Source organism: Microtus pennsylvanicus, chromosome 17 (genome assembly GCF_037038515.1).
Source record: "Microtus pennsylvanicus isolate mMicPen1 chromosome 17, mMicPen1.hap1, whole genome shotgun sequence".
Taxonomy (NCBI): Eukaryota; Metazoa; Chordata; class Mammalia; order Rodentia; family Cricetidae; genus Microtus; species Microtus pennsylvanicus.
The window spans coordinates 35,228,769-35,252,279 of record NC_134595.1 but is presented as its reverse complement, the minus strand read 5'-3'; the positions used below and the strand labels follow the sequence as shown (position 1 = coordinate 35,252,279).

General features: G+C 46.5%; 1 protein-coding gene across 1 annotated transcript in view; it reads left to right on the top strand.

Moving 5' to 3' along the window:
* Nucleotides 1-23,511, top strand: part of Mreg (melanoregulin) — a 61,793-nt gene that overhangs the window by 22,198 nt on the left and 16,084 nt on the right. The window lies entirely within an intron of this gene.

The following is a 23,511-nucleotide window of genomic DNA, read 5'->3' as shown; positions in this document are numbered from 1 at the left end:
AGTGTGCTCATACATGCCCACACATACAGAGCTAACGACCCTGTCTCAAAAAACAAAACCAAAGAAGACCAGCTGGAAGGGAAGAATGAGCAGGACTACACGGTCGGATGGTCAGGCTGGTCTTGAGTTCTTGTTCCTGCCTCGTCCTGCCTTGTGGTAGGGACTCAGCCTATAGATAAGTTGTGTGCCATGAAAGAAAAGTATCTTAGCAGTGTGCACTAGTACTTGTTAGTTATGGTTAGTGTTGGTCGACTTGCTTGCCCCCTTGACAGGACTCATTTTTTTTAAAAATATTTATTTATTTATTATGTATACAATATTCTGTTTGTGTGTATGTCTGTAGGCCAGAAGAGGGCATCATTACAGATGGTTGTGAGCCACCATGTGGTTGCTGGGAATTGAACTCAGGACCTTTGGAAGAGCAGGCAATGCTCTTAACCACTGAGCCATCTCTCCAGCCCGACAGGACTCATTTTTAACTTATAGTACAGACTGCATGTAAGGCAGTGCTGTTGGAGAACAGTGAGGATGACTTGAAGTCTTAACCCATTCATCTCTCATCTTTCCAGTTGTTCAACAAGCCACAGTCAGATAGTTCAGATAGTTTTGATTTGTGCTTTGATACAGGGTCTCACAGCCTAGCCTACGCTGACTAGGGAATCACTGTGTAGACCAGGCTAGCCCGGGGCTCACAGAGATCTGCCTGCCTTTGCATCACCTTGCCCAGCTTTTACGGGTGGCTTTAGAAGTGCATGTGTTCTGGTGTCTTGGTTTTGGTGTGGTTTGGTTGCCTTTGGTTAGAGTTGGGCTGGAGACAGGTGGTTCCCTGGCAAGAGATTCCTGTAGCGGATCCCAGGAGGTGGTTGTCTGCAGCTGAGCCCTGCAGCCCTCCTGGGAGGGACTCTTGTGCCATCTTCTATGTGTGTCTGAAATGACAGTAGAAGAGGCAACAGGTGCCGCGGAACACTCCCCGAGCGCAGCTTCTGAAGCGAGCCAGGTATGGATGGCCGAGGGCCACCTGGAGTTTTTTTTTGTTTGCTTGGTTTTTGTCTTTTTCTTCTTCTTGCTCAAGAAATGACATCAAGCTTGACTCTCAGAGAGTATCACTAAGAAAGATAACCAGGTAAATAACATGAAGATTTGATGGTTACCACACATGAAGAGCTTTGGATATCTGTTCACAGGGCTTCCCTTTCTTTAGAAAAATGCAAAAAAGAAATATGATTAATAAAAGATGGCTGTATCTTTCAACAGGTGAAATGAAAGCGTATAAATTATTCATCTCTCACAGATTGGACTGTAGATCACATAGTCTTCTGCACCTTGTTTTTTTTTCTGCTTAATGTGTTCTGGACACATTTCTATTTCTGTATGCTCACATTTTCTTTATTGCGTTTGGAGTCTTTCTGGTATTCTGGTGCATGGATTTTTCTACTGTTTATTCAGCCAGTACATATTGCTGTTGAGATTTAATTCCTTTTTTGCTATTAAAAGCCATGCTGCATTTGACACCTAGGTGAGATGTGTCTTTCTCAGGAATTGCATTCCTGCATCATAGCCTATACATTTAAAATGGAGCTGGAGGGTTGGCTCAGCGGTTAAGAGCCCTGGTTGCTCTTCTAGAGGAATCTGGTTCAATTCCCAGCACCCACATGGCGGTTCACCACCACTTGTAACTCTAGTTCCAGGGGGGCTGGAGAGATGGCTCAGCGGTTAAGAGCGTTGCCTGCTCTTCCAAAGGTCCTGAGTTCACATGGTGGCTTACAACCATCTGTAATGAGGTCTGGTACCCACTTCTGGCCTTCAGGCATACACGCCAACAGAGTATTGTATACATAATAAATAAATATTTTGCCGGGCGGTGGTGTCGCACGCCTTTAATCCCAGCACTTGGGAGGCAGAGGCAGGCGGATCTCTGTGAGTTCGAGACCAGCCTGGTCTACAAGAGCTAGTTCCAGGACAGGCTCCAAAACCACAGAGAAACCCTGTCTCGAAAAACCAAAAAAAAAAAACAAACAAAAAAAAACTCTAGTTCCAGGGAATCTGATGGTGTCTTCCGTCCTCCATGGGCACCAGGCACCCATATGGTGCATGTACATACATGTGGGCAAAGCACTCATACATATAAAACAAAACAATTTAATTGGGATCTAGGAAGAACACCTGAGGGTACAGAACAGAGGTTGAGATCTGAGATCGCCCCAGGGATTAGGTCGAAAGGGACATCAGTGAATGATGTAGTTCCCCTCCCCCCCACCCAGCACCCTGGATGGTATTAGGGACTCATGCTGTCTCCACGGGCTCAGTTGCTGAGCTCCAGACAGTTATTGCCATGCAGAGAATGTGGGCCCTAAAATGTTAGAACTTTTGCTTTTTACAGTGAAACTGATAAATCTACATTTTCATTATAAAATAGCCAGATTAAAAAAAAAACCCTCATACTAGGAAACTTGCCAGCTAACCCAAATGTTAGCAGATTGCTGATACATGAGGACATTTAGAATGGAGTCCATTCTACTGTAATTATCCCTTTGTCCAGCCTGATGGCACAATGGACTCACCATTGTGTTTTAAGATGAGCTAGAAAGCTGGTAAGCTGGTATTTTAAGTCAAATTCTGTACTTATTACTATGCTATTTCCTCTCTCAGGAAGGACAGCTTCGGTACAGGTGTTAATAAAACAGACGATTTGGGCTTTAAAAATAAAATTCCACCTAATAAAAGGAATGCTAGATAATTTTTAAATGTATTGTTTGGAGATTCAAACAGTATGTTAAGGGAGCTGAACAGTGTCTCTCCTTGAGTAACATCAGTACCGAAGACCCGGGAGCATTCATATTTAGCATCCTCTGAATAATGAAAAATAATTCCAGGACAGTGTTTGTGCTAGCTGCAGTCTCTGCACCGAGCCTGAGCTACTGTAGGAGAACTGCATATAGTTAAGACCGACTTACTCCACATGGAAAGGCAAGCAATGAAGAAAAGGCTCCCAACTTAACTGGCAGTGACAAAAATGTGAAAAGTAACATCATTTGAATCTCACAGACAGAATTCACGTGCTTTTATGCAAGCCCTCAAGCGTTGATGGAAACCAGACTCTGAGCAGAAGAAACGACACACTGACAGCCCTGCAGGGAGTGAAAAAGCGGTTCCTTGAAGGATGCTGAGAAGTGCTTGCTTTCTGTCTGACTGAGAATGAGCAAACGGTCGCATCCTCCTGTCAGGCAATCGTTGCCCTTGTAAGCTCATTGAACTGCTTCTGCTTCATATTGTGCTCGGTTCTAAGGAGCTTCATGATTGTTTGTGGTTTATTATTGAAGCAATTGATTTATTCGTTTATAAAAAGTAAAACCAGTAAGTACACTGATTGGTCCGAGATAACAATAATGAACAGTGTTTAGCACTAATCGTCTCAATTTTGTATCTCAGGATGCCCTTGTAAGAACCCAAGGAAGCAAGCAATTGTTCTTGTTTCCACTTTAAACAACTTACCCAAGGCCACATACCTGTTAAGTTTAAAGTCGGGATTTGAATCTGAGCTTTATGAGTCCCAAGACACAATAAGTAATGTGAGAGGAACACACACCACCGGCGATGAATCTAGATCCGTTTTCAGAGAGCGTTGATGAAGTCTGCCCACAGCCTGTGTATGGTTTGGTGAAGCCAGTGGGTAAGAAAGGCATCTTCCAGTGGTGGTGCATGCCTTTAATCCCAGCACTCAGGAGGCAGAAGTATGCAGATCTCTGTGAGTTCGAGACCAGCTCTGGTCTACAAGAGCTAGTTCCAGGACAGGCTCCAATGCTACAGAGAAACCCTGTCTCAAAAAACCAAAAAAAAAAAGGCATTTCATGAGTGGGTGGAGCACCTTGCCAGCTGAGGGGCCCTGACCACATTTCAGGACGTGTTTCTCAGCTTTTGATTTTCCATGGTGACTGACGCTACTCACCATTTGCCAAGTTCCACCAGCAGCTCTCTGGGGACTTGCTACTTAATTCTTCAGTGCTGGGAGGAAGCCCAGGATCTGGAACTTGTGAGGCACGTGTTCTGCCACTGACCTGTGTCCCCAGTTCAGATTTGACACTTTGGGTTAAGAAAATACATGCTAAATATCAGATCATTCTCATCAACACTTTTAAGTACTTTTTTTTATTTTACAAAAAAACCTATCTTTTCTCATTTTGCCACTCCCTTCCCTTCCTCCTGCTCCCTCCACCTTCCCTTCCCTCCCACTCCCCATCTCACCCCCCATCCGTCAGGCTTCCCAGGGGGAGTCAACAAAGTCTAGCACATTGTTTTTTCTTTTTAAATATTTATTTATTTATTATGTATACAGCATTCCTTCTATGGATGTCTGCAGGCCAGAAGACCCCATTACAGATGGTTGTGAGCCACCATATGGTTGCTAGGGATTGAACTCAGGACCTTTGGAAGAACAGCCCTAGCACATTGTTTTGAGGCAGGACCAAGGCCCTCCCCGCTATATCTAGGCTCAGCAAGGTATCCCTCCAAAGAGAATGGGTTCCAAAAGGCCAGATCAAGCAGTGGGGATAAATCCTGGTCTCTGCCAGTGGCCCTGCAGTCTACTCCAGCCACACAGCTGTCACCCACATTCAGAGGGCCTAGAGTGGTCCTATGCTGGTTCCCTTGCTGGCAGGCCGGAGTTGGAAGACTCCCATTAGCTCAGATGGGCTGTTTCAGTGAGTGTCCCCATCATGGTCTTGACCTCTTTGCTCGTATCCTCACTCCTCCCTCTCTTCGACTGGACTTTGGGAGCTCAGCCCAATGCTCCACTGTGGCTCTCTGCATCTGCTTCCATCAGTTGCTGGATGTAGGTTCTATGGTGACATTTAAGAGAGTCATCAATCTGACCACAGGGCATTTCAGACACTCCACTATTGCTTAGGATCTTAGCTGGGGACATCCTTGTGGATTCCTGGGAACTTCTCTAGTGCCAGGTTTCTTGCTAGCCCTTAATGGTTCCCTCCGTCAAAGTATCTCTTTCCTTGCTGTCCGTCTCTGTCACTCCTCCATTTCGACCATCCTGTTCCTTCTAGTTCTTCTCCTCCCTCCCCTTCTTCTCTCTTCCTCCCCTTCTACCTTTTCTGATCCCCCCACCCCATGCTCCCAATTTTCTCAGGAGATCCTTTTAAGTGCTTTTTAAGTTTTAATGAATTTTTGATATTCTGTGCTTACTTTCAAGTAAGGACTAGATTCTGGTATTGTGTTACCGGGCATAGCACATAGGCTTTGTAATGTTTAAAATAGTATCTGGCCTTTCCTGGAGCTATTTCTAGTGCTGGATTATGCACTCAAGATATCATGTTCTTAATCTGAAAAGAAACTGCAGAGTGAAGTTGATTGGATATTTGCAGGGAGAAAGAAATGACAGGCTGAACTGGTCACCGACCGCCCACATGGGGATCGTTGAAGCACCTGGAGACTTGGCTGTTCTAGCGTGTTCTGCCTTACCACCCCAGCAGGTCTCCAGAGTTGGGCAAACCTCACCCTTTTGCGGCTACCTGATTGCCTACAAAGGGGCCAACCTTGACTAGTGTTGGAGATAGGGCTGCAAGCTCACGGCAACCCAGAAGGAGCAAAATATCAGTGAAAGTTTAAGCAGTTCTCCAGATAACTCTGGCTTCTCCCAGATACCTTTTGTTTGGAGATCCAAATAATCGAATCATGGAATTCTTTTGTTTGTTTGTCTGAAGTGCTGGGGCTCAACCCGGGCCCTTGTCAACTTTTCTGCAGTCCTGAGCAGATCTTGTCTGCTGGACCAGGGATTTGAGGGCCTGAAAGAATGGGGTGGACCACAGTCTACTGCTGTAGGCAGCCTTACTCCAGTTTCAGTGCGCTCTTATACACAAAGGTAACAAGGCAGTGATTCAAGGAAGGTTGTTTGAGTTCAGAAAAACATATAATTTAAAAAAAGAATGCCAGTAAGCACATACTAAACATTGACAGAGTAGCCCTTTCCCAGAGCTTTCTCAGGACAGACCAATCTTAACACAATTGCCTAGCAAGTGCTATATCATGGAAAGCACGAAAGCAAGGCAGAAGGCCCCGTATCTTGTCTCAGGGTCCACTGACCAGATTGGGTTCTATAGCTATGTTCTGACATTCAACATGAATAAACATGTCTTACAAATCGAACACAGGAGACACGAATCACGTCCAAGAACAAAATGCACCTGAGGTCAAAGGTCCTCTGCCTTTCTTCCTGGAGCCTCTCTCACAGTTCCTTAAGGCATTGTTCACCATGCGTCATCTTTCCACTCGCGTTCTGACAGGCCTTGTGCAACTGCTCCAAAACTGAGCCCCGCCTCGGTCCCAAATGCACCTGCTCTTTAGTTTACTTTGCTAGGAACCATTTGGGTTTAGGTGACTTAGAGGGGAGTTCAAGAAGCATAGGATCTGAGGAGCCAGAGGTCTTGCCCTGTGTTCTAGGTATGTGTTGGTGAAGTTCTGTACCGTGTGCTAAGCTCTGTGTGTGCGGCATGCTGCCCCGATGAGTACTGAGTTCTTGGGAGCTTAGGGAGGAGGAGTTTCAACCGGTATGCCTAGGAAGCTGAGTCACCTCAAGGGGTTGGAGGAAATGAGTGGAGTTACTGGGGTCCCAGCTCAGGTCTGTGACCCACAAACCTGTCTGACTAGACACACTCTTCTGGGCTGGGTGTGGCGGCACATGCCTTTAATCCCAGCACTTAGGAGGCAGAGGCAGGTGGATCTCTGAATTTGAAGCCAGTTCTGTCTACAGAGTGAGTCACAGGACAGCTTGGGCTGAGAGACAGAGAAACCCTGTCTTGAAAGAAACAAAACAAACAAACAAAAAACACTCTTCTGGGCTCTCCAGTAAGTTTGGGAAAACCTCTTTGGCTGCTTTTTGGTTAAAGCCAAAGTTGCCTGAGAAAATACTGACTTACTGCCTTCAGAAGACAGTGGAGACTTCGTGTGTTTGTTTTCAGGGGCAGACTTTATACGGGAGAATCAGAGTGACGACTTCGGTGATTGTGGGCGATGCTGGTGACACGCCTTCGGTAGCATATTCTGGCTGGTATAGTCCCCTGAACTGTCCTAGGTCATTCTGCTTATCTGCCTTAGTGTCCCTTTCTAAAAGGGTTGCTCTTTCCAGAGGCCAACATTAGCATACCCGACATTTTTTACCTTACACGTCTATGTGAGCCTTGTCAACCACGGGCAAGTGGGGGGGGGGCAGGACCCCGTTAGGTGCACCGTAGCATGCTTAATGGTGAAGATCGTGGGCTTCGGAATCACGCGGCTTGGAGGTAAGAGTTGTCTTGTCACCGTGTTCTTCAACCTTAGGGTGATTATACTATTTGTTTCTAAGTCACCAAGTCTTAACTAGGAGGAAAGAGGCTGTTTGCTAATGTCTCGTATATCTGGCCAAAACTGTAATTTGAGACTTCCCTGGAGAAGCTGAGACATAGACCACCTTTCTTTTTCTTTCTTTGCTTTTTTTTTTTAAATTGTGGTAAAATATACAGAAGATAAAACTTACCATTTAGTTATTGTTTTCTTTTTAAATGTGTACGTGTGTTTGTGTGTATGTAATTTGTTCGAGTGTGCCCGTGGACAAAGGACAACCCCAGGTGCTATTCTTCAGGTTCTGTGTGAAATTACCTGGCGCAGAGTGCGAAGGAAACATGGAACTCACAACAAACCCGCTTAGGAGTTTATTAGAGGGGGTGCGCCCAGGCCTGGGAAGTCAGCGTGCAGAGAGAGGGGGAGATGGTGCGTCCAGCTTTTAAAAGCTTAGCGCATGCACACAGGGGGTTGACATGGCTACGTCATACACAGATGACAGGTGGGGTGGGATGGGGTGGGTCACGCATGTGCGCAAGGGCTTAGCTAAGTCATATGCGGATCATGTGGGGGCCCTTTAACATGGGGGGGGTCATTAGGCACTTCCGCCTGAGGGCTTGTCTGCACCTGCATGACCCCTAGAACCAGGAAGTAACAGCCTTATGTGGCTGAAACCATTACACTGTCCACCTTGTTTTTTGATACAGGGCTCTCGCTGGCTGGTGTGGAACTTACTAGTCTAGACTGGCTGGATCGCAAGCTCTAGGACCCACCTGTGCCCCCTTACCCAGCGCCAGGATTACAAGCACCTGCCATCATTCCTGGCCTACAATTATTTTCTTTCATTTCCTTATCCTTTTTTTCTGGGTGGGGGGCGTGCCACATGTGCCTACCATGCATGTGGGGAAGGCAACTTGTAGGAGTCGGTTCTCCTGCTCCTCAGCCTTCTGAGTGCTGATACCGTAGGCATGCGCCGTTATACCCAGATGTTGTGTCGTGTTTAAAACAGAGCTCTTGTGGAAGTTCCAGGACAGCTTGTTGGAGTGAGTTTGGGATTGAACAGGGGTCGTTAGGTTTGGCAGCAAACACCTTTACTACTGAGACTTCTCATCAGCCGGCGTCCTTTGTTTACATTGGTTCTGGAGTCTGAGCTCAGGTCCTTATGCTTGCCCCGCAAACAGACATTTTACCAAACTGAGGTGGTTTGAAAGAAAATGGCCCCATAGGCTCATAGGGAGCGGCACTGTTAGTAAATGTGGCCTTGTTAGAGTAGGTGTGGCCTTGATGGATGAAGTGTGTCACTAGGGGGTGGACTTTGAGGTCTCAGATGCTTAAGCCAGGCCTATTGTGGCAGTCTCTTCCCTGGGGTTCCAGATGTAAAACTCTCAGCTACCTCTCCAGGACCATGTCTGCCTGCATGCCGCCATGTTTCCTGCCATGATGACAGCGGACTCAACCTCAGAACTATAAGCCAGCCCCAATTAAATGTTTTCCTTTAAAAGAGTTGCCATGATGGGCTGGAGAGATGGCTCAGCGGTTAAGAGCATTGCCTGCTCTTCCAAAGGTCCTGAGTTCAATTCCCAGCAACCACATGGTGGCTCACAACCATCTGTAATGAGGTCTGCTGCCCTCTTCTGGCCTGCAGGCATACACACAGGCAGAACATTGTATATATAATAAATAAATAAATATTAAAAAAAAAAGTTGCCATGATTGCCAGGTGGTGGTGTCGCACGCCTTTAATCCCAGCACTCGGGAGGTGGAGGCAGGCAGATCTCTGAGTTCGAGGCTAGCCTGGTCTACAAGAGCTAGTTCCAGGACAGGCTCCAAATCCACAGAGAAACCCTGCCTCGAAAAACCAAAAAAAAAAAAAAAAAAAAAAAAAAAGGGTTGCCGTGGTCATAGTGTCTCTTCAGCAATAGAAACCCTCACTAAGACACTGACTTATCTATTTCCAGATCATTTTTATTTATTTTTATTTTTTTAAATATTTATTTATTTATTTATTATGCGTACAATATTCTGTCTGTGTATGCCTGCAGGCCAGAAGAGGGCACCAGACCTCATTACAGATGGGTTGTGAGCCACCATGTGGTTGCTGGGAATTGAACTCAGGACCTTTGGAAGAGCAGGCAGTGCTCTTAACCTCTGAGCCATCTCTCCAGCCCCTCCAGCTCATTTTTAAACTTCCTTGAGTAGTCTGTGTAGCAGCAGTAAGGACATCCATTGTCTTTGAGCTGTTCCACCGACAGCCTCCAAAAGATCTTTAACTCTGTTCCCATTAAATGATGACTGCGAATTTTCTTCGTCCCTCAGCCCCTTTCTATAAATAAGCTCTATACATCTGTCTGCTTTTAGCACCTTATGCAAGGGGAATCCATATACCTGTTCACACGCACAGTATGTCACATGCAACCTCCACCCCCCAAAAGATGAAAGAACGAAAGCAATTAGACAATCTATTCTGATTGAAAGAAAAATTTTAATGTTTCATTTTATTTTATGTGCCTTGTGTTTTTAATGTGTGTCTGTGTGAGGGAGTCAGGTCCTTTGGAACTGGAGTTACAGAAAGGTGCGAGCTGCCATGTGGGTGCTGGGAATTGAACCCAGGTCCTCTGGAGGAGCAGAGAGTACGCTTAAGGACTGAGCCATCTCTCCAACCCCGAAAGAAAAAGAAATGAAAAAGTCAAAGGTGGTGGCAGATGCCTGTAATCCTAGCACGAGGTGAGGACAAGCGACATCTGGGCTTGCCGTCCAGCCAGTCTAATCTAGTTCGTTAGTTGCTAGCAGACTTCCAGGCCAGCAAGGGAACCATGTATCAAAAACCAGGGTGGACAGTGTAAGCATTACAGCCGAATGGAAAGGTATCCTGGCAGCTGAGAGCCAAGAAATACCACAAAGCCACACCGTACAGCAAACCTCATACAAGAGATTTATTGGGAGGGAAAAAAACAAGAAGGTGGTTGCCTCCTCTTGGTTGCTAAACAGCAGCGAACTGAACAGGATAAAGGGCTTATATAGAGTTTTTTGGGAGTGGGTGGAACTTCTCAGGGTGGATCTTTCCAGGGTGGAGATAGGTGGGATTTCATGTCCAGAGATTGGGTTTTTTTTACTCTGTAGGGTGGGGGCACGGCCCGGGGCAGTTAGAGCGTTATGTGGGTGGAACCTGGCCGCTTGTGTGTGTGTGTGTGTGTGTGTATGTGTGTGTGTGTGTGGCCCCAGGGACTCATAGACAGTACCTGAAGAATAGCATGTGGGATTGTGATATTTCACTTACTCTAGTATCTTCATCTGTGCTGTAGCATGCGTTAAGATTTTCTTTCTGAAATCTGAGGAAGACTTATGTTCTCTGCCAGCACATCAGCCATCAGTGACATGAGGCTCTCTGTTCCACCTTTAGGCTTTTGTGAGTGATATCGTGAACACAGGTACACTCGTATCTGTTAGAGTCTTGCTTTCGTCAGAGTATGTGCTCAGACATGTGTTTAGTGTGTGAGGAACTGCTGTACCATTTTCCATAGCAGCTGTACCCTTTCCTATCCCCACCTGTGATGTGCAAGACTTCCAGCTTCTCTAAATCCCCAGGGACACTGGATACCTCCTTAACCTTCAAGTCTACCAACAGTGCACTGCACAGCTTCCAAATTGATCCGTTTTTATATACATGTAGTTGTAGTGGACACGGCGCACTAATCAAACCCACTCAGTATTGGCATTTGGGAGGTAGCCCAAGAGGCGGAGTGTGTCAGAGATTTCCTCTCTCTGCCTCTCCCTCCCCTAAGGAAGTGGAAAGGGCAGAAGAATGGGAGCTTTTTGTACCTGAATTCTGTGTCTTGGGCCCATGATGAGGAGGGTCATGTACGAGGAGGGTATAATGGCTTGACCGCTTTCCCTTACTGTTCTTTATTTTTGCTTTGATTTCTTTTATTAACTTTATTATTTGCATGGTGTGTGTGTGTGTGTGTGTGTGTAGAACAACTTTCAGGAATTGGTTCTTGCCTTCCAGTGTGTGAATCCCAGGGATTGAATTTATGTCATCGGGCCAGACTGGCCTGAAATCTCCTTAAGTAGTTTCCACTGGTCTTGGATTTGGTACCTTTCTGCCTCAGCCTTCCGAGTACTGGAATTAAAAGGCCTGTGTCACCATGCTGTTCTACTTACTGTTCCTGGTTCCTGAGGTTCTGATCTCACTGGCTGCCGTCTCCTGAAGCTGCAGGAAGGTTTGTGGAAGCGGTTAGTGTACTTACAAATACCGACAGTTCTGTGAACTAGGCTGGACTAGCCGGGCAGAAGCTGCCAACTTCCTCCTTACCCAGTGCTTCAGGTCTCTGAAGCAGATTGCCACGCCTCTGTGATGTAGTGTTCGTGGTAAGGAAGGCCACTTCTTTATTGGCAGGTACAAAGCAATTGGCTGGTAGGATTTGTCTCTTCATAAGCCAGATGGAGTTGAGAAGAAAGTAAAGCTATAAATCGGTTGTAAAAGTCTTATTTTCAAAACAGACACACAGCACAGTGTGATGGCCCATGACTTTAATCTCAGCACTCAAGAGGCACAGGCAGGTGAATCTCTGTGAGTTCAAGGCCAGCCTGGTCTACAAGTGAGTTCTAGGATAGCCAGGGCTACACAGAGAACTCTGTCTTTGAAAAACCAACTAAGCAACCAAACAAACAAATAGCAAGCTGAAGCACTGGGGGGTGGCATCAAGCTAAGTCTCCAGTGACCTTAGCATCAGCTTTGGTTGTCCCAAGAACTACTGAGGGCATCAGAGTTCTACTGCCTGCCTGCTGTCGTCATGGGTGCAACGCGAGGCTTCTCACAGCTGCCTGAAGGACTAGATGAACTGTTTACTTTTAAGAAGAAAATGCGTAAGAGAAACAGAGAGCTTAATGGACTTTTCTTAATATGTCTGAGGAGAAATGGGCTTCGATCGGTGTTGATTATAGACCAGTCTGTCAACTCAGGGCCTAGAACTGCATACTTCTGGTCATTGTTATAAATTTAAGCGGAAATAACCAGGCCGTTCTGATTAACTTACAGGCACAAAAAAAATTTTACAGGAAAACAATGTGAGGCATGTTCCAACTTCAGAAAACCCCAGTGTGTGACGGCTGCTTGAAGACTGTCTAGGATATTGTAGGGAGGGGAACGGCGACAATATGGCGGCTGTCTCGTGTCCCAGAGGAGCTGGAGTTCTGCCTGTTGTGTCTGTTTATCAGTTCATCTTGTTAAAAATGATAGGGAAGGTTTGATGTTAGAATTAGTGCTGCTGGTCTCTTCCCCATTTGTGCTTCATTTTATTTTATTTGTTTGTTTTTTTTTGACATTTTCTAACCTTGACTGGTTGAAACTTGTTACGGGGACCTGGGATTAAAGGCCTGTACCAGCATGTCTGGCCACTTTATCATTTATTTATTTATTTTTGTTTGCCCTCCCCCCCCCCCCCCCCCCCCGTGGTTTCTCAGTGTAGCCCTGGCTGTTCCGGATCTTGCTGTGTAGACCAAATTAGCCTTGAACTCAGAGATCCACTTTTTTTTTTTTTTTTTTCGAGACAGGGTACCTTATTTTCCCTTTCTTCTTTCCTTCTTTCATTATGGTTAATTTTTTTCAAGGATTTATTTATTTATTTTATTTATATGGCAGCTCTATCAAGTTTATGCCTGAAGAGGACATCAGATCAGATGGTTGTGAGCCACCATGTGGGTGCTGGGAATTGAACTCAGAACCTCTGGAAGAGCAGCCAGTGCTCTTAACCACTGAGCCATCTCTCCAGCCCTCCCGTTAATTTATGTGTCAAAGTATCTGGGCTACAATGTACAGGTGTTTGGTCAAATATTCTGGGGACTGGCAAGATGACTCAATGGGTGAAAGAGCTATTCATGCACGCTTGAAGATCGGATTCAGAGCCCCAGCTCCCATTTTAAAAGCTGGGCGGGATGGCGTGTGCCTATGAGCTCAGCAATGAGGAGACAGAGATACAGGATCCCTGGAGCTCAGTGGCCAGACTCTACCTATGTCTGTTCACTTATGTCTGGGGTCCTTGACACACCATGCCCAGCTTGTATGTGGTGATGAGGATCTAGACACAGGGCCTCCTGCAAGTGCAACAAGCACTTTAAACCACGCCCCCAAGTCATCTTCCTAACCTCTGATCACATTGTTTTACAAAGTAAATCTATCCGATGAAAGTACAGGTTAGTGTATCATATCACAAATAGCGATACTAACTAGTAGGTGGTATGCAGCTTGACTGGCCATGAGATGGGATTTATGGGGGTACTTCTGGGAAAGGTAGTTTTGTTTGATTACTAGATGGATAGGTATGATTATCTCTTGAGTAAAAAAAGCATATAGATGATACTACACCGTGGAGACATTTACTATTTGGCTTTATTGTTTTCTTACATTCTTACTGTTTGGATACATTTCAGGTGTGTTACTTTGTATGCGTAGATTTTATTTAAATAAAACTCTAAACTGTTTTTGCTTTGCTTTGCTGTAGGTGAGCTGGGAAAGGGCAGGGGTGGGGGAGGTGTGTGTTCAGGAGAGGTGGGAGCAGGCTTGTGGAATTCCTCCCAACTGGACTCGTTTGAGAGCACGGGAAGCCTTCAGTCACCTTCCGACTCCAGGGAAGCCTTCAGTCACCTTCCAACGCCAGTCACGTCATCCGAGCTTTGTTGTTGCCTTTGCCGCACTCTGCCTTGTAAACATCCCTGCCCCGACTCCTGCCCTCTGTTGGTCTTGCTCCTATTAGGATAAATGAAATTGGCTCTTAATTGCACGGAACTCTTGAGAGCCCTGGTACTGACACACTGGGACTTGCTGGAGTCAGCTTGACCCAGTTGTGGAATCACTCAAGGGCTCTGAAGAGCTCTCCACGAGAGCCGCAGGGTTCCTTTGCTGGCTTTGACCGCACCTGTGTGGGCAGTGAGTTCTGGTGGGGGTGGAGACCGCTCCTCAGCCTTCAGCTCCCCAGGGTGCTGGTGAAGGGGAGTGTCTGGGTGGAGGTCGGGGAGCTCCTGGATACCTGTTGCTCCATCCGTGCTGGCTATGCATGGCGGTTTTGTTTTCCGCACAGAAGTAAGCCGTGTCACTCTTCTGGGGTTGTGCAATTTAAGAAGCAGGCCCTGTAGTCTCAAGAAATAATTGCCAAGTTTAATTATGTGTCAGGTGAGGAAAAGTCACACCCCAGCTCTTTTTTTTTTTTTTAAAACTAGTTTGTCCTCATTGTTATCAAAGCACTTAACTTAGGGCAATTTTCTGTGGCCCTGAGTTAAGAATTAGTTCCTTCTTCCCTAAGCAATGTGTTTTGTTGTCCTCTGCTGCAAGCTTGCAGGAAGTATGCATTGGGGCCACAGGTTGCTAGTGCTGCCTGTGCTGTGTTTGATTAAGATGGAGAACCAAGAGATCCACCCTTCCACCCTTGGTGATTCCCTAGTACCTGGCCAGCTGTCCCCGAGGGCTGTGGTGGAGGCCGCCTGCTCTATAGTCACCACATCTCACTTGTTCAGCTGCACAACTGGATGCGGTTCAGCTTCATTTTTTTTTACCCCATTTTTTTTTTTTTGGAAGCTTCAGTTGACCTAACCAGAAAAAAAAATAGGTACAAAAAGTATGGCTTACAAATCTGTTGCATTGTGGTTTGTGACTGAATCTAGACATTTCTTGGGGGCGTGCAAAAAACTAAGTCGCATCATACTGTGCACGTCCTTTTTCTGTATAAAGTGGGTAAGTCTCAGTACTTTCTTAGTGGGGCCGGGGAGCTGCAGTGTGCAGTCATGCCCGGCTACTTCCTGTGTCTATCTGTCCTCGGTCCTCCAAAACCTCTGTGGCTAATTCTGGTCTGCCCTCTGATTCAAAGCAGACTTTATTAGCAGGCTTGGAAGTGTCAGAATGTGATCAAAATATCCCACAACGCAGGGCTGCCACTCGGCAGTTTTGAGAGAGGAAACTGAACTTGTTGTCCACATCCATGAGTAATCCCAAGAGCCTGATCTGCTCAGTGCTTTCTTGCTGGCTTAACCACAGCAACCGTGGGGACTTCCTTGGGTTAAAGTTGAAACAGCTTCGCCACCTTCTGAACCCTGCCAGAAGCTTGGGGTCCAGGATTCCCTGGAATGGAGACCTGGGTTGGAGGCCAAGGCACTGAGCAGAGACAGTTAGCATCTGACCCGTCTCTGGGTTGGTAAGGGAAGACTGGACAGCTCGGGATGCCCAGGATGCCTTTCCCATCTGATAGACCGTGCAGGGAATTTGAGGACTGGTGCCCCCCTTTCCTGCACCCACTCACCCCACCTGCCTCTCTGCCCCAGTTTCGAAAGGGCAGTTCTTGTCTTCTGTTCTTGTCTTCTGTTTCCGCTGCTTCCCACCGCTGCAGAAAGTTGAGGGCAGAGCCAAATAGGAAGGCAGAGAGCTGAGCCTCTGCTCAGGCCGTTTGTCCTTTTGTTCTTTATTCCTCTTTGGCCCAGGACATCTCACCTGTATTTGTCTGTCCCCATCTTTATGTGACCTTCTCATTTGTCACACGGTGAGAACCTGGTCAGTAGGAGAGCATCAGATTCCCGGGGACTAGACTTACAGGGAATCGTGAGCTCTCTGATGTGGGTGCGGGGAACTGACCCCAGGTCCCGGAAGGAGCAGGAGGCGCCCTTTCTCTCCTGCTTGTCTGTCTCTCTTGCCAGCCCCATATGCTACCACTTTAATGGTTTAACCCCTGCCTCTGTCGCCTGTTTTTGGCTGTTTGGAGACTAGGAGGTGTGGTGTGCCTACTGAAACATTTCCGAGTGACACTTTCCCAGTGTACCCCTCCTTCCAGGTGTGGGTGGCCACGCACATTGTTGCATTTTAGATAGTTGTGGAAGCTGACACTGTGCTTCTGGCCTGACAATTAACATTCACTGTCTCGTTCTGTTTTCTGTTGCCAAACAGAATATCTGGTAATAAGCGAAAGAAAATTTTATTTGGGCTCATGGCTTGGCAGAGGAGGAACTCTAAGAAGATGGCACTGACGGGACCTGTGCCAATTGAGCTCATGGCAGTTTCAGAAGAGCTCACTTTATAGTAGTCCTCTCTGACGTAACTAATTGTGGTGGTTTGACCGAAATGTCCCCCACAGGATTGGTTCCCATTTGGTGGTGCTGTTTGGGGAGGGTTAGGTGATCCCTGGGGGGAGTTTTGAGAGTATATGACCTATGGCCTCACCTTACTTCTGTTTCCCTCTCTTTCTGCTTTGAACTTGCCGTTGAGAGTATGACCTCTCAGCTTTAAGCTCCCGCCTCCATACCTCCCCACTGTGATGGGCTCATATCCCTTTCGTGTGTTAACTTGGTGATGGCATTTTATCATGGTAACAGAAAAATAATTAATACTCGAATTCAGTCCTTTGTGATCCTTATTTATCCTTTCATGAGAGTGGAGCTCTTATGACATCACATCCAGAACTGTTGTTTCATTAGCAATTAAACTTCAGCGCTGTTGTTCTTTCTGCGCGGTTGGATGCGGGGTTGGAGAGAAAACACGAGACACACGGCGGTCCCACGTGGGTGAACTTTAATGGGGGGGTGACGACAGGTGAGGGACGGGGGTGAAGAGACGAAAGGGAAAAGGGGCGAGTTATGGCGTCCCCCCATTTTTAAAGGGGGATCCAAGTGCGTCTTGGAGTGTAGTTCGGTGGGATGCTGGGAACTGTAGTCCAGCTGCCTTGTCTCCAAAAGGAACAGCAAGCGCAGCTTTCGGTGGGACAAACCGTATTGAGAACCATAGCACGAGCAGCATGCTTCTCACAGGATGCTTTCGCTTCTAGAGGAGCTCGTAAAGGATGGGGACTGGCTCAGATCCAGAGCCCGTATGTAACCTTTGCAGTATTGTTCTGCATCAAAGGCCGTGATGCTCAGTAAGAAACTTGCTGCAGAGGCCTGGTTTTTAAGGTACTGCACAGATGGATTTGAGAGACTTAGTGATTTCAGTGACTACATTAGCTCGCTGTGGCTGCTGTACAAAGTTTTATGAACTGGGTCTTTTTTGTTTTTGTTTTTTGAGACAGTGTTCTCGGCTGTCCTGGAACTCACTTTGTAGACCAGGCTGGCCTTGAACTCACAGAGATTCATCTGCCTCTTCCTCCTGGGTGCTGGGGTTAGAGGAATGCACCAACACCACCCAGCCAAACTGGGTGATTTTAACAACAGAAATGTATTCTCCCGGAGTTCTGTAGACCCCAAGTCTGAGATCAAAGGCTGGTTTCCTCCGAGGGCTCCTAGTGAGAATCTGCCCCAAGATCCTCTCCTCAGACATGTTACATGGCCTCCTGCCCTGTGTCTTCCTTCCTCTGTGTGCAGCTCTGTGACCTTACTTCCTTTTCTATGTGGATATAATCTCATTGGAATAGGACCCTCCTGTATATACCTCGTTCCTATTTAGTTACTTCTGTAAGACATTGTCTTCAAATGAGGCCACACTTTAAGGTACTGGGAGTTGAGATGTCAGCATATGAATGTTGAAGAGACACAATTCAACCCATGAGCTGGGTGCTGGCGGCACATGCCTTGAATCCCACCACTCGGGAGGCAGAGGCAGGCAGATCTCTGTGAGTTCAAGACCAACCTGTCTACAACGCTAGTTCCAGGACAGGCTCCAAAGCTACAGAGAAACCCTGTCTCGAAAACCCAAAAAACCAAACCAACAAAAAAACCTCAACATTCCCCCCCCCAAAAAAAAACCCCAATTCAACCCATGATGGTGAGCATGCCAGTAAAATCAGACACAGACAGGGTCTGCCTTCAGGATCTTATATTCTGCTAAGGGTAAGTGTGGCGTCAGGGCGTCACAGTCATTTTGAAGTCAGGAAGGGAGTAGAGAGTGACTGTGGCTGGGGAGTGGACCTGACCCCGGGGAGGGAAAGGGCTTTGTGCAGGGCCATCCTACCGAGGGATCAGCCTGTCCAGAGACTCCAAGGCACTGGAATGAGTGCTAGGAAGGGAAGGCCAGCCTGTGTGGCTGCTGCGGCCTGTGTGGCTGCAGCAGGGGAGCAAAGGACAACACACCAGGGTGAGGATTTTTAACTTTGTTCTTTGCAAATATTTGTTCTTTCTCACTAATTCAGGATGCACTGGATCTGGGAACCTCACATTCCGTGCGAGTCATGCGAGAGCTTAGCTTGTCCATCCCGGCATGTGACACAAGTCTTAGCCATCCCATAGGCAGAACACCGTCGGTCCTTTGTTTTCTGGGATCCTGGGCTGTGTTTTTTAGGACTGTGTTTTCTAGCTTTGGGAGGTGGAGGTAGGGCCTGCCTCTGGGACAAAAGGCAGCCAGGCTTAATGTGCATTGTAAAAAATCGTGAGTCCCCGAAGTTTGGTGCCTTGTTGCTCAACTTTCCCAGTGCTGTGACCCTTTAATACAATTCCTCATGTTATGGAGACCCCCCCAACTAAGTTATTTTTGTTGCTACTTCATAACTAATTTTGCTACTGGTATAAATTGTAATGTAAATATGTGTGTTTTCTGATGGTCTTAGGCAACCCCTGTGAAAGGGTCATTCGAGCCTCCCCCCAAAGGGGTCATGACCTGCAGGTTGAAAACCTTGTAACCGCCCAGCGGGTCAGTTAGTCTAGGGTTGTAACCCGCCTAGCAGGTCAGTTATTCCAGGGTCCCGAAGACCCTGAAAAGACACGCTATCTGAAAAGACACGGGCGGGAAAGAGGAACGAGGCCAAGCAAGATCTGTTGTCAAAGCCTTCGCTTATTAGTGCAATGGCAGCAGCTTATATAGCCCTTGGATGAGGAATTTGGCTTGGGATGGGGGCAGGGGGCAGGGGCATGGGATCTTGCTGGGGCAGCAATGGTCATGAGTCTACACTTGGTCACGAGTCGACACACCTAGTGTTCTCTATGCAAGCGGAATCGTTCCTTTTGTGATTCCAACCACAAACAGTTCTCTAGATAGTTGTAATGTGGGGCGGGTTCCGCTAACAGATAGCTCTCAACAGCCAACAAACAGTTCTCAATACAGTTGGGGTGTAGGGCTCTCTGCAAATATCCCCAGGACAAGGGTCCCTGCAATACTTTTTGGGGGAAATGGCTCCTGACAAAACCTGTTGTAAAGCAATGTGCTACATGTCCAGGTGTCTTGTCCCTTTACGCCACTGTGTAGACATGGAGGCTTACCGAGATGGTATAAAGGTACTTATACAGGGCTGGTGAGATGCCCTGCATCTAAGATGCTTACTGCTCTGTAGAGGACCCAGCACCTACATGATGGCTTTTAATTGCCTGTAACTCCAGTTCCAGGGTATCTGATGCTCTCTGCTGACCTCTGTGGGCTCCTGCACTAGCACAGTGCACGCGCACACACACACAGACACACACACACACACATGCACGTTTACATATAATGACAAAATACATTTGAAAAATGAATACAGGGGCTGGAGAGATGGCTCAGAGGTTAAGAGCACTGGCTGCTCTTCTGAGGTCCTGAGTTCAATTCCCAGAAACCACATGGTGCCTCAGAACCATCTGCAATGAGATCTGGTGCCCTCTTTTCGCCTGCAGGCATACATGGAGGCTGAACACTGTGTACATAATAAATAAATTTAAAAAAATGGATACAGGAAGCTTGTACTTTTTTTTGTACTGACACCCCAAGACTGAGAGTAGACCGTCAACTTGTGAGTGCGGGAACACTCTGAGGGGCGTCATGTCACAGTTCTTTGTTTTTTCTTTTGAGTTGGGGTTTAATAAAAATATAAAGATATTTTAATATATTGTGAAGCATGAAGGTCAAGAGAAAGAGGCACACAGATGTAGGATATACCCGAGAGTATGGGTGTAGGTTTCTGGAAGAGTCAAAGAAAGTGAGACGCATCTGAGAAAGTCACTTTCTTTTCTATACCTGACTCCCTTTCTAGCGTCTTTCACGCTGTCTTTGAGATTGTGGCCACCGGCCAGTGCTTTGGTTTATATTTGTGATTTGTGGTTTCTAGGCTATGTTTTGGTATTATCTCTGCAGCTTTTCACCCCCAAATGAAACCTACCCCGAAACTGCTAAAATGACAGCAGCTGTGGTTGAAATGGGGTCACAGCCTAGATTTCGCCGTGTTAGGCAGCTCCCTAGAGATCATTGTGGAACTTGTCCCACCCGGTTCTAAAAACAGTGGTGTTGAGCCGCTAAGGGTCCCTTTAAAATTCAGGTCTGATACTCTTAGGAAAGAGTGTTGGGGGCTGTGGACCTCCAGACCCTGAACTTCTCATAAACAACTTGTTATGCTTATAGCTTCTCTGAGCAAAACAACTTGTTTTCCTGTGTTTGCAGCTGCTCTGAGCACGAGATCCTGATGGCAGGGAGTGGGTTCTGAGGTCTGCAGCTGAAAGATCCTGAGAGCTGGGGCATGGCACTATATAAGCTGCCCCTGAGCACAATAAAGTGGGCATTCTTGTTTCAAGGATGACCCGTATCTCTGTCTGTGTGTGTATGTTTTTAAATCTCCAGACTAGTTCCTGGCTCGCATACCATCCTGTAGTGCAGGCACTACAGAAGAGAGATTATGTTTTAGGGAAAAAAAATTAACTTACTGCTTATATTAATAGGCCAGTACAAATTTGGCATGGTACATGCCTTGTGCTTGGAGTGGAAGTTGGCCAACTTTTTTAATTAAAAATTCTTATTTGTATGTGTCAGAATTGGTTCTCCTTCCACTGTGAGAGTTGGAGGTTGAACACAGGTCATCAAGTCTGCAAGTGCTTTTATTTGCTGAGCCATCTGGTCTACCCAGTTGGGGGCATCTTTTAGAGTAAACAGTAGCTCTGAGCATTGCTTGCTGTGTGGCCCTTCCAGTTTGCCAGCTGTTTTTGCAAACAGTCTTATTGAAACCCAGTCCCACCTGTTTGTTTCCGTACTCTCTGTGGCTGCTTTTAGTAGTGACAGTGGAGTTCCTGTGGCTGGGAGCTGGCGCATTTGGTATCTGCCAGCTGCAGTGCTCTACTCGAGGCCCCTTAGGCTTGGTGTTTTGTTTGGTGTGGGACAGACTTGCCTGAATGATTATGTGATTTAATTTTCATATGAAAAGGTAATTTGGAGGGAAATTAGAATGAAAATCTTGGGATTTTTTTTCATTTATAGTATGAAATGTTTTTCATTTACTGATTTTTCCCCTTTGAATAAACCCATGACACAGTGATCCAGTATATAATATTAGTCCAAATTGAAAAACTAATATTTAAAAAAAATTTTAGCCAGGTTGCGGTGGTTCATGACTTTAACTCCAACACTTGGGATGTAGAGGCAGGTGGATCTCTGTGAGTTTGAGGCCACCCTGGTCTACAGAGCGAGTTCCAGGACAGGCTCAAGCTACAGAGAAACCCTGTTCCGGCGGAAAAAAAAATCTCTCTCTCTTTCTCACACACACACACACCCACACACACACACGCACGCACGCACGCATGCACACGCACGCGCTCATGTTTTGTCTGCATGTATATCTGTGTGAAGGTGTTGGATCCTGGAGTTACTGACAGCTGTGAGCCGCCATGTCGGTGCTCGGAATTGAACTCAGGCGCTGTTATTCCACTGAGCCATCTCTCCAGCCCTCTAAAAAAAAACTACTTTTAATTGTAAAAGCCAGAGGTGGTGGATGACTCCAAGGAAGCCTCATCTTTCAGACACAACGGGACCGACACATATAAACTCACAGAGACGATGACAGCCTGCCTGTACAAGACCTGCACAGGTTCAAGCCAGACCCCAAATCCCAGTTTTGAGAAGGGGAAGTAACAAAACCTCATTCCTAACCAAGAAGCTATTTGCAATTGGTTTTCCCTAGTGAAGCGTCACGGGAATATCAACCACACTCCAGGACAAGGCCCAGTCCTGGGAGTGGTTGGGCAACACAAAATGGACTCCTTATTTTTTGTTTTTTGAGACTTGGTTTCTATATATAGCTGTCCTGGATCTCACTCTGTAGACCTGGATGGCCTCAAACTCACAGAGATTCGCCTGCCTCTGCTTCCTGGGTGTTGGGATTAAAGATGTTCGCCACCCCTGCCTGGCTGGGACTCCGTGTGTGTGTGTGTGTGTGTGTGTGTGTGTGTGTGCTTTTTGTGTTGGGTTTTTTTTGCCTTACTGATTTTTGATTGTTAGTCTGTTTTCAATTTTTTTTTGTTATTATTATTTTCCAGAGAAAGAGGGGGGCAGTGAGGGAGGAAGGAAGAAAGGAAGGAAGAAAGAAGATGAAGTTGGGTCGGTAGGGAGGTCAAGGGGGTCTGGGGAAGGGAAGGAATATAATCAAAATATTGTATGAAAAAATTTAAAGGTCAATAATCTTTAATTCCCAAGTATATTAAAACGCATGTCATCTTAGGTTACTGTGATTCCCACCTTGTCCCTCATATCTCATATCTCTGGGATCTTAAATCCATAGGAATTGTCTTACGGGCTGTGAGTTAATGAGAACCCACCGTGTTGACAGGAAAGCAGATAACTGACAAGGCAAAGGTCTCCTGGACTAGACGTGGCTGCGGCTGCGTCTCCAGGATTCGGTTGATAAGGAGCCCACACCTGTCTGTGTCAGGAACTACTCGGGTAATGATCAACAGGTGTTCTAGCAGAGACTTCCCAGAGGAAACCAGTGCTGTCACTGCTTACGTGGTTCTTTTACTTTCGAGCTGGTCTTCAGCTTGGTAAGGGGATGCCCTAAGTACCCGAGGTCATATGCAAATGCCACACCGATCTCACATGAGGGACGTGAGCATCTTCAGATGCTGACATCTGTCAACACTAAACATACGATTTGAATACATCTTCCAGTATACTTTATATTGCCGTGATCTGTAGTTCCAAGTGGAATCTAAGTGCTATGGAAGTAGCTTCCCACAGTACACCATACATTGAAAGTCTTTGAAGTGGCCTTTAGCATGGTCCATTTTTTTTGTTTGGTTTTTTTTTTTGTTTGTTTGTTTTTCTCTGTAGCTTTGGAGCCTGTCCTGGAACTAGCTCTTGTAGACCAGGCTGGCCTTGAACTCACAGAGATCCACCTGCCTCCGCCTCCAGAGTGCTGGGATTACAGTGCTCTTAACTGCCGAGCCATCTCTGCATCCCCTCATGGTACATTCTTCAGGTAACTGTGAAGTGGCCTATTTCTACCTTGCTGGAAATATTGAGTCTTCCTCTCCTCACGGTGAGCAGGAATTTAGCCTTAT